Below are 14,122 nucleotides of genomic sequence, written 5' to 3' on the forward strand. Positions count from 1 at the left end.
TTCCTTGTCTTGGGACTGGGTGCTTAGGGGACACTGTAAACTCCAGAATCTAAAATACTATAGCCTTTCTCTTGGGAATGTTATTCCACAAAGCATTTAAGTTGGCCAAGGAATGAATCAAATTAAGTAAAAATGGGACTGCTGCCACATAAAAGAATTGACTAGGAAAATCAAAATAGTTAAGTAAAAATGCTTTATATATACTCTGTAAATTAGGTAAAAATAACAGAACAAATACAATGTAGAAATTATAATTTCATTATAAAGAATATTCCTAAAAATCCCAAATATTATTATTATTATTATTATTTTTTGAAACAGAGCCTGAGTGCCATGGCATCACAGCTCACAGCAGCTTCCAACTCCTGGGCTCAGGCGATTCTCCTGTCTCCGCTTCCCAAGTAGCTGGGACTACAGGCACCTGCCACAACGCCTGGCTATTGTTTTGGTTGCAGCCGTCATTGTTGTTTGGTGGGCCCAGGTTGGATTCAAACCCTCCAGCGCAGGTGTATGTGGCTGGCGCCTTAAAAATCCCAAATATTGTTAACAAACTATGAAGCTGATGGGGAAGAGTCACAGAGGAATGAACTAATGTGTCATCTTATGAAGGAGTAGGAAAAGAGATTTTATTTTTGAGTATTAGAGAAATATGTTTTCAAATATGATGTTAAAATCTTCTTTTTTTTTTTTTCTGTTTTTGGCTGGGGCTGGGTTTGAACCTATCACCTCCAGCATATGGGGTTGGCGCCCTACTCCTTTGAGCCACAGGCACCATCCAATGTTAAAATCTTAAGTATAAGACTTTTCAAGTCTTAATATAAAACTCAAGGGCAATCACAAGTATACATTTAAAAAAATTGCCAATTTTCATATTACTATAGAAGACAAAATAAATAAAACATGATGTGAAATTATAAGAAAACATGAAAAACAAAAATTTCTCCCAAACCCAAAATCATGAAACAAGATGAACATAAATAAAATCAAACACGGTATTTATGGCAGTAAACATAAATAGGTTAACACATTTATATAAAAGGAAACTAATTTTAATCTGGCAGAAAAATAGCATACAAAGTGTCATTAGGTGTTATTTGTAAAGGATACATCTATCTAAGAAAGGAAAGAAGAAAAAGAAAAATATTAGTAATATTAGAACCATAATGCTGTGTTAGCACAAGGTAGACAAATAAGTAAAAAAGCAGATATCACGAATAAAAGACTCCTTTATTAATATTGTATCACCTGTGGTGCATATTACAGGGGTATTTGCGAAACTTGGTAAATGTAGAATGTAAATGTTTTGGCACAGTAACTGAGATAACGCCGGAAAGGCTATGTTAACCACTGTGATAAAAATGTGTCAAATGGTTTATGAAGTGAGTGTATGATGCCCCATAATCATATCATTGTATACAGTTATGATTTAATAAAAAAAATTAAAAAAAAATAAAAATGTTTTATTTTCCTTAATAAAAATATTGCTCTTAAAAGTGTTAAAAAAAAAAAAAAAAAAAAAAGAAGAGTATAAAAGCATTAAAAGTGATGGAAGTTCATTTTATTTTCATAGAAATTACAAGGCACACTACAGACATAGTGGTCAGGCTCAGCCACACAATTACGTGTCATTGACATAAATGATAAAAATTTTTTATGGGCCGGGTATAGTGGCTCACTCCTGTAATTTCAGCACTTTGGGAGGCCAAGGTGGATGGATCACCTGAGCTCCGGAGTTCAAGACCAGCCTGAGTAAGGTGAGACCCCATTTCTACTAAAAATAGAAAAACTAGCTGGGAGTTGTGTCAAGGACCTGTAGTCCCAGCTACTTGGGAGGCTGAGGCAGGAGAATTGCTTGAGCCCAAGAGTTTGAGCTATGATGCCACATCACTCTACTCAGGGTGACAGAGTGAGACTGTTTCAAAAAACATATAATTTTTTAAGAAGGGGAAAAAAGCGCCAAAAAAGACAAAGACTTTAGCATACTTTCTTACATCTCTAGGAAATTAAGCAACATCTAAGTAAGAATATAGATAATCTGGAGAATATAATATCACTACATTTAATTAGACTAAATTGAAATCTGTACCTTACAAATAGTTGAATACTCCTTGCTAAGAGTTCAGTGAATGACTATGAAATGGAATTAGATTACAAAAAATAAAAAAATTAAGCCTAAAAGGAGAAATTATATGTGTATTTTCTCTGATCACAAACCCAAATCGTGGGAAAAAACTGAAATTACCTAAAAAAATGCTCGAACTTGTGGTTTAAAATACTTTAAATTTAAAAATGAGTGTTCTCTGTATTAGAGACATAGGTGCTATAAAAGCAGAGATGAAAGGAAGAGCTATTTTCTAAAAAAAAAAATCCAACAAAAAGATTAAATAACAGAAATTGAGAAAATACTAAAATTGATCAAATCTTCAATCTGAGTTAGAAACAGAAAGGCAAATGTAATAAAAACAAAAGGAAAGAATAATATTAAGCCAAATGTTAAGAACTAAAAGACAATAAGCTATGACATTATCAAAAAAATCAATATAATCATTTTCTTTAATTTTTTTTGCTAAGGGGACAAAGAAAAGAAAGCACAAATCATCCTATATAATTGAAACATGTAGGGTCATCCAAGTGCAGTGTCATTTACAACTAATTGATCACAGCCAGCTATGGGTTCTTTCGAATCCCACTGCTTCACTTGACTAGCCCCCAAAATGAATGAAGAGTGAATAAATAAATGAAATAAATGTGAACATCTCAAACTATGGACTAATTTTAATGAAAATATATCTAGAAAAATTTACATTAGACGTGGAAAATCATGAACTATAGAATAATTATGGACCTATTTCCAGAGATGTCAAACTTATATTTTAAAAAGGGCAAGGGGTGATTTTATTGGTTAGGTTCTTTCAAATGGACAAGAAACAGAATGAGAACATATATGAAATGTTTCATTATTTATTTATAAATAAATTCAGTAACAGAATTGACACAGAACCTCACTTTACACAAAACTTTATAGCCCAATTTGAATTATGAAAATAAACAAAAAGTCTTGAGTATAATACTAGCAAATCGAGAGCAGCATTCTATTAAATGAAGATAAATTCATGACCAGATTACCAGCATTCCAGGAATGCAATAATGATTGGACATTAGAAATAGTTCACTTTGGTATTCTATATAGCCACAGATCAAAAGAAAAATCTCAATAGGAGGAAAAATGGCACTTGTTAAAATTTAAATTCAATTACTGATCAATAACAATGAACTAAGAATGGGAAATTCTGCCTCAACATTATCAAGTTTCTCCCTTGATTTCTCTCGCAAGCTGAGAGCCTTAACCACTTAGTGACAAAAGCGGTGAGATTGGTGGGATATGAAACCCTGTGAGAATGAGAGTTTGCTTCCGAAGTTTAGAGGAATTTAGTATCAGAGCAGGTCAGACTCACACATCCCTGACCATTTAACCAATGGAGGCTGATGTATCTGTAATGGGTTCCATTACATTTGTGAGCAGCAGTCAGAAAGAGGGCAGAGTCATGCTGTGCTGGCAACGACCATCATGACCCAAGGAGGGAGAAAGATGGAGAGGCTGTTGTTTGAGATCCCTTTGAACAGGGATGACTTGGTTCCACTGAATAACTTCCTCAGTAAAACTGGGAGGACCATTTCCTAAAAGAACTTGAAAAAGTGCAGACTAGTGCTGAAGACATCTGCAGGAGGAAAAGAACTATTACTTACTGAGTTCCTACTATGCGGCTCTGCACACTTTATCTCTAAAGTTAACAACATCCAAACACATAACAATTGTATTTGTGGCATGGTTGATATTCACGCACCCTGCTCCTTAGATAGGCAAAAGATATTTTTCAATAAAAATTATCGGAGAGTATATCATACATACAAAAAGTACACAAACTAAATGCAGCATAGTGATAATAAAATGAATACCACTGTGTCCTCCATCCAGCCAGAGTAAGAATATATTTCTAGCTCCTTAATGCTGATCCACAGTGTGAAAAAAGTCCTCAATTACTTCTCAACCCTTTTCCACAGAGTGAACCACTATCCTGAGTTTATATTTAATATTATTTTGCTTGTCTTTGTGTTTCATTACCTGTGTATAAATCAACAAAATAGTTGGATTTTGCCTGTTTTAGAACTTAATGTGAGTAGGTTGTATGCCACATGTGGGTGTGGTCGCAGTGAGAACTTGCCTTACAGGTCTACAAGGTCATGAATGACCAAAAGTTCAGCTGCCGAACTCTGAAACCTACATGCATTAGTGCAAATGGCGCACCTCCGAATAACTCATTCTAAGACTGCAAAAGTCTGTGGTGTTTCCCTTCAATCTCTTCTTCCCCTCTTTCAGTCAACTTTGCTAAACAGTCTGATAGCACTTCCAGACGTCCGCCAGCTCCCTATCTTCTCTCACACAGACATTTCCCCACAATAAAACCCTCCACATTTAATCCCGTCTTGCTTCTTAGAGAACTTGGACTAGCATAATGGTCTTTTTTAAGCTTTTTCTTTTCTGCTGAACATTTCTTTTTTGTGTTCTATCCATAACAATATGTGAATTTCATTTATTTCCTCCAGTGTATAATATTCATTGTTTATATGTCAGGGTTTATTTAACTCCTTTTATGTTGATAGATACCGTATTGTTTCTTTTTCTTTCTTTTATTTATATATTTTTTACATTATAAGCCACAGGCAGGAAAAAATGTCTGGAAGGCCAAATCTGCCCCATTGTCTATGTAACACAGCATAATAATGATTTGATATTTTTTAATAATTGAAAAAATAAAAATGAGTCTAATAATTCATTGCATATGAATATATGAAATTCAGATTCCAGGGTTCATAGTAAAGTTTTATTGGAATATAACCCTGTCCATTTGTTTACGTACTAATGGTTGCTTTCCTGAAATAATGGCAGACTTGATTAACTGCTAGATGATTCACAAAGATTAAAATACTTTCCATTTGGCCCTTTCCAGGGAAATTTGCTGACCTCTGCTATAAACAATGTTGTTAGTAATTACTTTGGTGCATGTGAGTGACTCAGGATATAGGCTTAGGAGAAAAATGGCTGTAGGATGTATACATGGTTAACTCTGTTAATAACACCAAATTATTTTCCAAAGTGAATGTATTAACATTAATTTTCTCTTCTATTAGCAGTGGGTGTGGAGTCACAGTCACACTGCACCCTTGCCACTAGCTGGTATTGTACAACTTTTCAAGTTTTACCAAGCAGGTGGTTGTGATAAGTTTTCTCCTTGTGGTTACAGTAGGTGTTTCTTTGTTTACTAATGCAATTGAACATATTCGTATGGTCCATTGTGTTTCCACTTTATGACATTACTCTGTATCTTTTACCCATTTCCTCTTGGATTACTTGTCTTCTTCTTGATTGATTGAGGTAAAATTTTCATGTATTTTGTATATTGTATATCAATTCTTTAACATTGAATTGTTGAATTAAATTAAATATGTCAGTTAGTTAATGGCCTACTTTCTATTGTCTTTATTGTGTTTTTTGATTAATAAAATTTTTTACAGTAACTATTTTGTAATAGAAATTTTAATCATATATAAAAAATACAAGTTCTTGATTTTAATGTACTTGGATTTTAAAGACTTTACTTTTTGGTTTGTGATTTTCATCTTTTAAGAAATGCTTTTTTATTCCCAAATCAAAGATATCCATGCATATTGTCTTCTGAAAGTTTTATAATTTTCCTTTTGATTCAAAACTTTAGACATCTTGGAATTGATATTTAGTATGTAAGATGTAAGTATGCAATTTCATTTTTTAACACACCAGATTATTATTCTCTCTAAATCATTTTATTATTATTTTTTTTTGAGACAGAGCTTCAAGCTGTCGCCCTGGGTAGAGTGCTGTGGCATCACAGCTCACAGCAATCTCCAACTCCTGGGCTCAAGAGATTCTCTTGCTTCAGCCTCCCAAGTAGGTGGGACTACAGGCTATTTTTTTGGTTGTAGTTGTTATTGTTGTTTGGCAGGCCCTGGGCTGGATTTGAACCCCCCCCTCTGTGGTATATGTGGCTGGTGCCTTAGCTGCTTGAGCTACAGTGCTCAGCCTCTAAATCATTTTAAAGGTGCACCTCTTTTTGGTCCTGTTAGGCAATGCACAATTGTTCCTATATAAAGTTTCATATAGTGCTGAGTGTGGTGGCGCACATCTATAATACTAGCACTCTGGGAGGCCAAGATAGGAGGACCATCTGAGGTTAGGCATTTGAGATTAGGCTGAGCAAGAGTGAGAACCCATCCCTATTGAAAATAGAAAAAAAACTGGCTGGGCATGGTGGCATGCACCTATAGTTCCAGCTACTTGGGAAGTTGAGGCAGGAGGATCACTTGAGCCCAAAAATTTGAGAGTTTGAGGTTTCAGTGAGCTGTGATGATGCCTCTACACTCAAGCTGGGGAAACAGAGTGAGACTCTGTCTCAAAAAAAAAAAAAAAAAGTTTTATGTAGGTGTAGATTCATTTCTAGACTTTCTATAGTCTCCTCTATTGTGATACAGGCCTGCTGTTTTGGTCCTCTTCAGTTGCCTTTAATTTTTCTATATAAATTTTATGATGTTTATGATGTCAACTGTCAAGTTATAAAAAATTTTCTTCGATTTTAAGAAATTAAAATTTCAGTGCAATCTTCGAAATGCACTGAATCTGTAGATAGGTTGGGAGACAACTGATATTTTTGGTATGCCATCTTATTATCCGATAATATTGTACATCTCTCCAGTCATTTACCTTTTTAAAATGTCTGCCAATAATCTGTTACAATTTACTCCACCAAGGGCTACCCATCTTTTGCTAGACGTGTTCCTATATTCAAATTCCCATATATATCCTGTATTCTTTTTATATTTAGCTTCTTTATAAGTGGTATCTTTTTTATGTTCAGTCTTTCTCTATTCTTAATTTTAGCTGTCTCCTGTGAAGAGCAGATAGTTGGATGTTTGTATCAATAAACTTTATGTTTTTTGTATATTCCTGGTTATTTTTGATTGTGTGCTCATCATGCCCCTTGATGTTATTTGTGGAGTTCCCCAAGGCTTAGCTGGAGGTGCTTCCTCCAGAGCTTTCATTCTTCTGCGAAGCACTAAGGTTACCAGATGATTATACCCTATTGATGAATGTAATATTTAATTGTCTAAGACTTTATGTAACACATCTTTGTGTGGTGCTTTCTGTGTTAAGGTCTATTTTATCAATTTTTGGGGGGTTAGCAGTTTCTTCTTTTATTTTCAATTTTTATGTGTCTTTATTTTTAAAACATATGTCTTATAAACAACATACAGCTGATATTCTCTTAATCCTTCCTGTAAATATTTGTCTTTTAACTGCAGAGTTTAGTCCATTTGTATTTTTTGTGATTGCTGACATATGTGTGTGTTTGTGTGTGTGTGTGTGTGATGACATTGCCTCATTATGAATTTACTATGCATCTCACCTTCTCCGTTTCTTTCATTTTTCATTTCTTGTAGGATGTTAAAAACTTCTTTTTCTATTCCTTAGCCAAGTGGGGATGTTTTCATTATAATAAGTCAGACCATGTCACTATTGTGCTCAAAACTCATTATTTCTCTTTTTTTTTTTGTCTTCAGAGCAAAAGCCAAAGTCCTTATTAAAGCCTTTGAAGCCTGTTTTGGCTCCTTGACCATTCTCTCCTTACTCTGTTCTAGACATACTGGCCTCCTTGATTTCCTTAAATACCCAAAATATACCCCTATGGCCCTGCTTTCCTCTCCCCAGGACCACCTTCTGACAGGAATCCTGAGGCTCCCCACTTATGCTCAGTTCCTGCTCATGTGCCACCTCACCATTGGGGCCTTCCCTGATCACTCTTCATAAAAAGCCAACTCCTACACTCCTCACCCCTCCTTAGCACTTGTCACCCTCCAACATAGGAACTATTTTCTTGTGTATGTCTTATATACCAGGATGCAAGGTATATGATGACAGTTCTCTGTCCTTATGGTACACCTCTGTGTTCCCATTATTGTATTTGTGGAACAATGGATGAATCTCTTCTGGATAAATCTTCAGATTTTATGTCAGTCCCCTGCTTGTCTCTATGATTTGGGCCCATGGTGATGAATTGCTAAGACCTGATGACTCTGGGGGTATCAGGGACATCTTGGTCTGTGTGAGTGGAAGCCTGATGCTGTCTTCTGTGTTCTTATTGGTTTCCCTGCTGAGTGGCTGGCTTTGTCCTGTGCCTGGATCCCTGCACAGTGGATCTACTCAGTTACAACCGTGTCGCGTGGTACTTTGGGACCTTACGTGGGCACCCAGTGCTGTACACTGGTGTGGGTCATTTTTCCTTAATCCTGAGACCTGTGTTTTGCAGCCTCTTTGTCTCACCTCTAAATTTAGATGTGTTTTCAAGCTAAATGGCTTTCCCCAGATCTTCAGCTTTCCACAAGATACGTTAGGTAAACAAACCTTTAGCCACACTATTCTTGAATTCTTCCACACTCCTCTGGAGTTTTCAGTCCTCTACTTCCTGGTTTCACCCTGGGGGAAGTTGGTACATGCTCTGGCATCTTTGATTCATCTTTTGTTCCATTTGTCTTTTTCTCACATTCCAGTGGGCCAGAAGGGATTAGCTTTCCCCTTTCCTCCCACAGAAACTTCCCTGACTTTACATCTGAGCTCCCTCATCCATAGTTTACAGTAAAATTCTATTTTCTGCCTCTTGGCCGGGCTTGTTGCTAATATGTAAAAAAGGGATATTTGGAGTTAAGATCCTTCCCCACTACCCCAGTCATTTTATTTTTTTGTTTTGTTTTGTTTTGGGGTTTTTTTTTTTTTCAGTTTTTGGCTGGGGCCAGGCTTGAACCCACCACCTCCGGCATATGGGGCTGGCACCCTACTTCTTTGAGCCACAGGTGCTGCCCTCATTTCATTTTTTTTTAAAGATTAGCTTTTAAAACCATTGTCAAAGACTATATAAGAGGCCAGGTGTGGTGGCTCATGCCTGTAATCCTAGCACTCTGGAAGGCTGAGCTCAGGAGTTCGAGACCAGTCTGAGTATTTCTCCATTAAAAATGAAAAAAAACTGAGGCAAGAAGATCTCCTGAGCCCAGGATTTTGAGGTTGTTTTGACCTATGATGATGCCACAGCATTATACCCAGGGTGACAGAGTAAGACTTTGTCTCAAAAAAAAAAAAAAAAGACTATGTAAGATAATAGTGCCTTCTTCTCCTGTTTGTATTCTTTTTGTAACACGGTCAATAAACAAAAATTGATACATTTATTCATGAAGAGAAAATGGATGGAATAATCAATCACTGCCTGATATAAAGTTAATTATGTGAAATATCAATGTCTGATTTCTGCTCAAACTGTTTTAATCTATTAATGAAGTTTAATTGACACAATGACTTTAACACAATTAGCATGTTCCTGACACATAATAGTTGTGCTTTGAGAGAGACTGGCTGCTGTTTTAATGTTTCTAAAATCTTCCCCCCAAATGCCCTCATTCTGAAGGCACTCTACCTGCACACCTTCTTGAGACTTTTAACTGCACATTGATTGTATCCCTTCTGAACTATTGACTGCAATTATTCTCTAATCCAATTCCAGGTTCCTTGAGAGCAGACACTGTGACTGAGGGCTCCATGTCTTCGTGGGTGCACTGTAGGTCCATTCATTCCATAATATTTATCCAGAGTGTGCCAGGCACATGCTGGGCACTGGGAACATGCAGTGGAATAAGCATCAGCTCCTGCCAGAGGCAGACCAGTAATGCACTCAAGTATTACAGCTGCTGTGATCAATTGCCAAGGCAGCCAGAAAACATTTCATAGGAAAGTTATCATGAAGCTGTGCTTTAACTTTAAAAGATGAGTGATGTTTGCCAGGTAGACCAAGCACAGAAGGGCTTTTTTAGAGGGCGGCCTGTGTGGACAAAGCTCTGAGGTGCAAGATTAAAAAAGCAGACTTGGAGAACTGCAAGCAGTTCAGCACGATTGGAGTGTAGGTAAAGCCTTGGAGAATAGGGAGACATAGGGTTCAAGAAACCTAGAGGGGCCAGATTATAGCAGTAGCTATTGAACAGTCTTAGATGGGGAGGTGGATTCATGTTTGACTTTCAGAAAGATGACTTTAACATAAAGGAGAATAGTGGATTAGAAGGGGACAAGCCTACAGGAAGGGAGACTCTTAAAAGACTATGAAAACTGAGGTGGGTATGGTATAAAACAAAAGAAGGTTGTAGCTTTATGGTTCTGGTGTCTGACTGACTTTCTTCTAAAACACTTGTTTTAATGCAGTGATAGTAACAGTAATAACTGAGCACTTAAGATGAGAATTCTGATCAGCTCTGTACCTATGTGTCACTTAATCTTACAACTACTCTGTTAGGTAGGGATTATTTGGATTATTATCTTCTCCAGTTTAGAAATAGGAAAACTGAGGGCAAAGAGGGTAAGAAAATTATACAAGGCCACCCAACTGGTGAGTTGCAGGCTGGGATTCAAACCCAGGTAGTCCAACTCTTTGGAGCCAATCTGCTTAGCTCCTGAACAATATATCCCACAGAGAATGGACCTTGGTAGAATGGGGGAAATGTCTCTGGCTGCAATACTTCCAGTCAAGGAAGTACAGATTAAGACTAAACAAGGGAAGCGAGGGGAAAATTGCATTATGAGAGGGTATGGGAGGGGACAGTCATTATCTATTTGGGCTGAGCATACCACCAGCAAGTATTTTTTAAAAATACTTTTAAAAAACTGTGGTAAATACACATAACATTTCCCATCTTAACCCTTCTAAAGTGTCAAGTTCAGTGGCACTGAGTACGCCCTGTTGTGCACCCACCACTACTATGTGTGTCCTGAACTCTGCGTCTCGGAAAACTAAAAATCTATGTCTGTTAAACAACACCCATTGCCCTGAAAACCTCCATTCTACTTTTTGTATTTGTAAATTTGACTACTCTAAGTACCTCATATGGGTGGAATCATATGTTTTTTTTCTTTTTGTTACTGGCTTATTTTACTTAGCATAATGTCCTCAAAATGTGTTGTAGCATATGTCAAAGTTTCCTTTCTTTATAAGGCTGAATAATATTCCATTGTATGTGTGTACCATATTTACTACTTATTTTTTGATGGACACTTGGGTTGATTCCACGTTTTATCTTTTGTAAATAATGTTGCTATGAACATGGTGTATAAATATTTCTTCATGACCCCACTTACAATTCATTTGAGTAATTTACAGAAGTGAAATTACTGGATTATATGGTAATTATATTTTATATTTTTTGAAGTTTCTAGTCTTCTTGTGATTTTTTTAATCAAAAGATTAAGAGTGTATTGATTAATTTCTATAAATTTGTGAAATTTTGGTTCTCTTTTTGTTATTAATTTCTAACTTTATCTTGTGTCCAAGATGTTTTAGATAATATAAATCTTTTTTAACTTTATTGAGACTTAATTTGTGGTTTATTCTGGAGAATGTCCCATGCACACTTGAGAAGAACATGTATTCTGTTTTTCTTGGGTAGAATTTTCTATATATGTCTGTTAAATCTAGTAGGTTCACTGTGTCATACATGCCATCTATTTCCTTATCGTCTGTCTGATTGTTCAACACATTTTTGAGAGCAGAATGTTGAAGTCTCCCACTATTATTATAGATTATCTATTTCTTCTTTTAATCTTGTTAATTTTTGCTTCTTATATTTTGGTTGTCTCTTGTTAGGTATGTATATATCTATAGTTGCTATATTGTCCTGATGTATTGAAACTTTTATTAATATATAATGTACGTCTCTGTCTCCTGTAATCTGTTTTGATTTAAAGTCTATTTTGTATGACATTAGTAAAGTAGAACCTTTCTAAGGTGACCACTCAAGGGACTGTAACAAACTGGTCAACATATAGAGGTGGTCAACATAAGGAACTAGGCCTACTTTACTGATATATACATGTGATGCATGTCCGGTCTATGAAAATCAGGTAAATTTAAGGTGGTGGTCAATGTAGGGAGGTTGTTAACTATGGCAGTTCTACTGTATATCCATGCTTGGTCTCTTTTGGTTATTATTTGTATGAAATATCTTTTTCACTTTCACTTTCAATCTGTTTGTGCCTTTGCAGCTAAAGTGAGTTTGCAGATAGTTTATAACTGGATCATGTTTTTAAATCCATTTGGCCAATCTGTCTTTTTATTGAAGAATTTAATCTATTAATATTTAAAGTAATTACTTATAAGGAGGGATTTATTTTCTTCTTTTGTGCTTAGTTGACTTTTTGTAGTAAAACGTTTTAATTCCCTTATCATTTCCTTTTACGCATATTCTATAATTATCTTCTTTTTTTATTACAGGTTAATGTGAAGGTACAAACAACCAGGCCACAATATTTGAATTTGTTAAGTAGAGTCCCTCTTGTAGTTGTGTCTTGCACCCAAAAGGTGTGCCTTACTCCCCTACACTGTGCCCTTTAAGTGGGAGCACCCCAAACCTCCCTCCTCTCCTTCCGCATTCCTCATTTCCTCTCCCCCTCTCACCCCTCCTTCCTTCCCCTCCCCCCCAACTTGAATTCAAACAAGTTTTTCTGTCCTGTGGGCATGAATTAAATCATTTACTGTCTTCATATTAATATTGAGTACTTTGGATACTTGCTTTTCCATTCTTTGCTACTTTACTAAGAAGAATGTGTTTCAACTCATCCCGGTTAATACAAAAGATGTAAAGTCACTACCTTTTTAATGGTTGCATAGTATTCCAGGCTATCTATCTATCTATCTATCTATCTATCTATCTATCTATCTATCTATCTATCTATCAATCATAGTTTGTTAGTCTATTCCTGAGTTAGTCCATTTAGGTTGTTTCTGCATCTTGGCAATTGTAAATTGAGCTGCAATAAACAATCTAGTGCAAATGTCTTTATGATATAAGGATTTTTTTCTAGGTAGATGCCTAGAAATGGGATTGTGGGGTCAAATGGGAGGTCTAATTAGAATTCTTTGAAGATTCTCCATTCTTCCTTCCAAAAAGGTAGTAGTAGTTTTCAGTCCCATCAACAGTGTAAAAGTATTCTCTTCTCTCCACATCCATGTCAGCATCTGCAATGTTGAGACTTTGTGATGTGGGATATTCTCAATGGGGTTAAATGATATTTCAGGGTATTTTTGACTTGCATTTCTCAGATGATTAGGGACAATGAGCATTTTCTCATATGTTGTTAGTCATACATCCGTCTTCCTCAGAGAAGACTCTGTTCATTTCTCCTGCCCAGTGGTAGATGGGATTGAGTTCTCCATAGATTCTAGTTATCAATGCTTTGTCAGATTGGTAACATGTGAATATCTTTTCTCATTCTGAAGGTTGTCTTTTTGCTTTACTTGTGTCCTTAGCTATGCAAAAACTTTTCAGTTTAACTAAGTCCCATTTCTTTATTTTTGTTGTTGCAATTACCATGGAAGTCATCTTCATAATTTTTTTTCTCAGACTGACATCCTCAAGAGTTTTTCCCACACTTTCTTCTAGGATTTTATCATTTCATGCCTGCAGTATCCCATAGGTTTTGGTAATTTGTAGCTTACCTACTGTTGTTTGAGGAAGTTAATAATTTTCTCCTTTATCTTTTCCTTGACCCAAGTATCATTCAGCATAAAGTTGTTTAATTTCCATCCCTTTGTGTGGTGATGAAAATTTTTGTTGGAGTTGAATTCCACCTTTATTACCTTTTGGGCTAAGAAAAAATAAGGTATAATTTCAATTCTTTCAATTTTTTTGATATTTGATTTGTGACCTAGGCTATGATCTATCTTAGAATATGTTCCATGGGCTGCTGGGAAGAATGTATATTCCTTAGCTTTGGGCTGGTGTGTTCTGTGTATTTCTATTAAGCCCATTTTATTCTAGGGTTGTATAAAATCCCTTGTATCTTTTTTTAGTTTCTTTTTAGAAGATATGTCCAGTTCTGTCAGAGGGGCGTTGAAGTCTCTGGATATTATGGTGTTACAGGATATCATATTGCTCAGATCAATCAAGGTCTGTTTCATAAATCTGGAAGCATTTAAATTGGGTGCACAAATATTTAGAATTG

The sequence above is a fragment of the Nycticebus coucang genome, chromosome 6 (assembly GCF_027406575.1).
Source record: "Nycticebus coucang isolate mNycCou1 chromosome 6, mNycCou1.pri, whole genome shotgun sequence".
In the NCBI taxonomy this organism is placed as follows: Eukaryota; Metazoa; Chordata; class Mammalia; order Primates; family Lorisidae; genus Nycticebus; species Nycticebus coucang.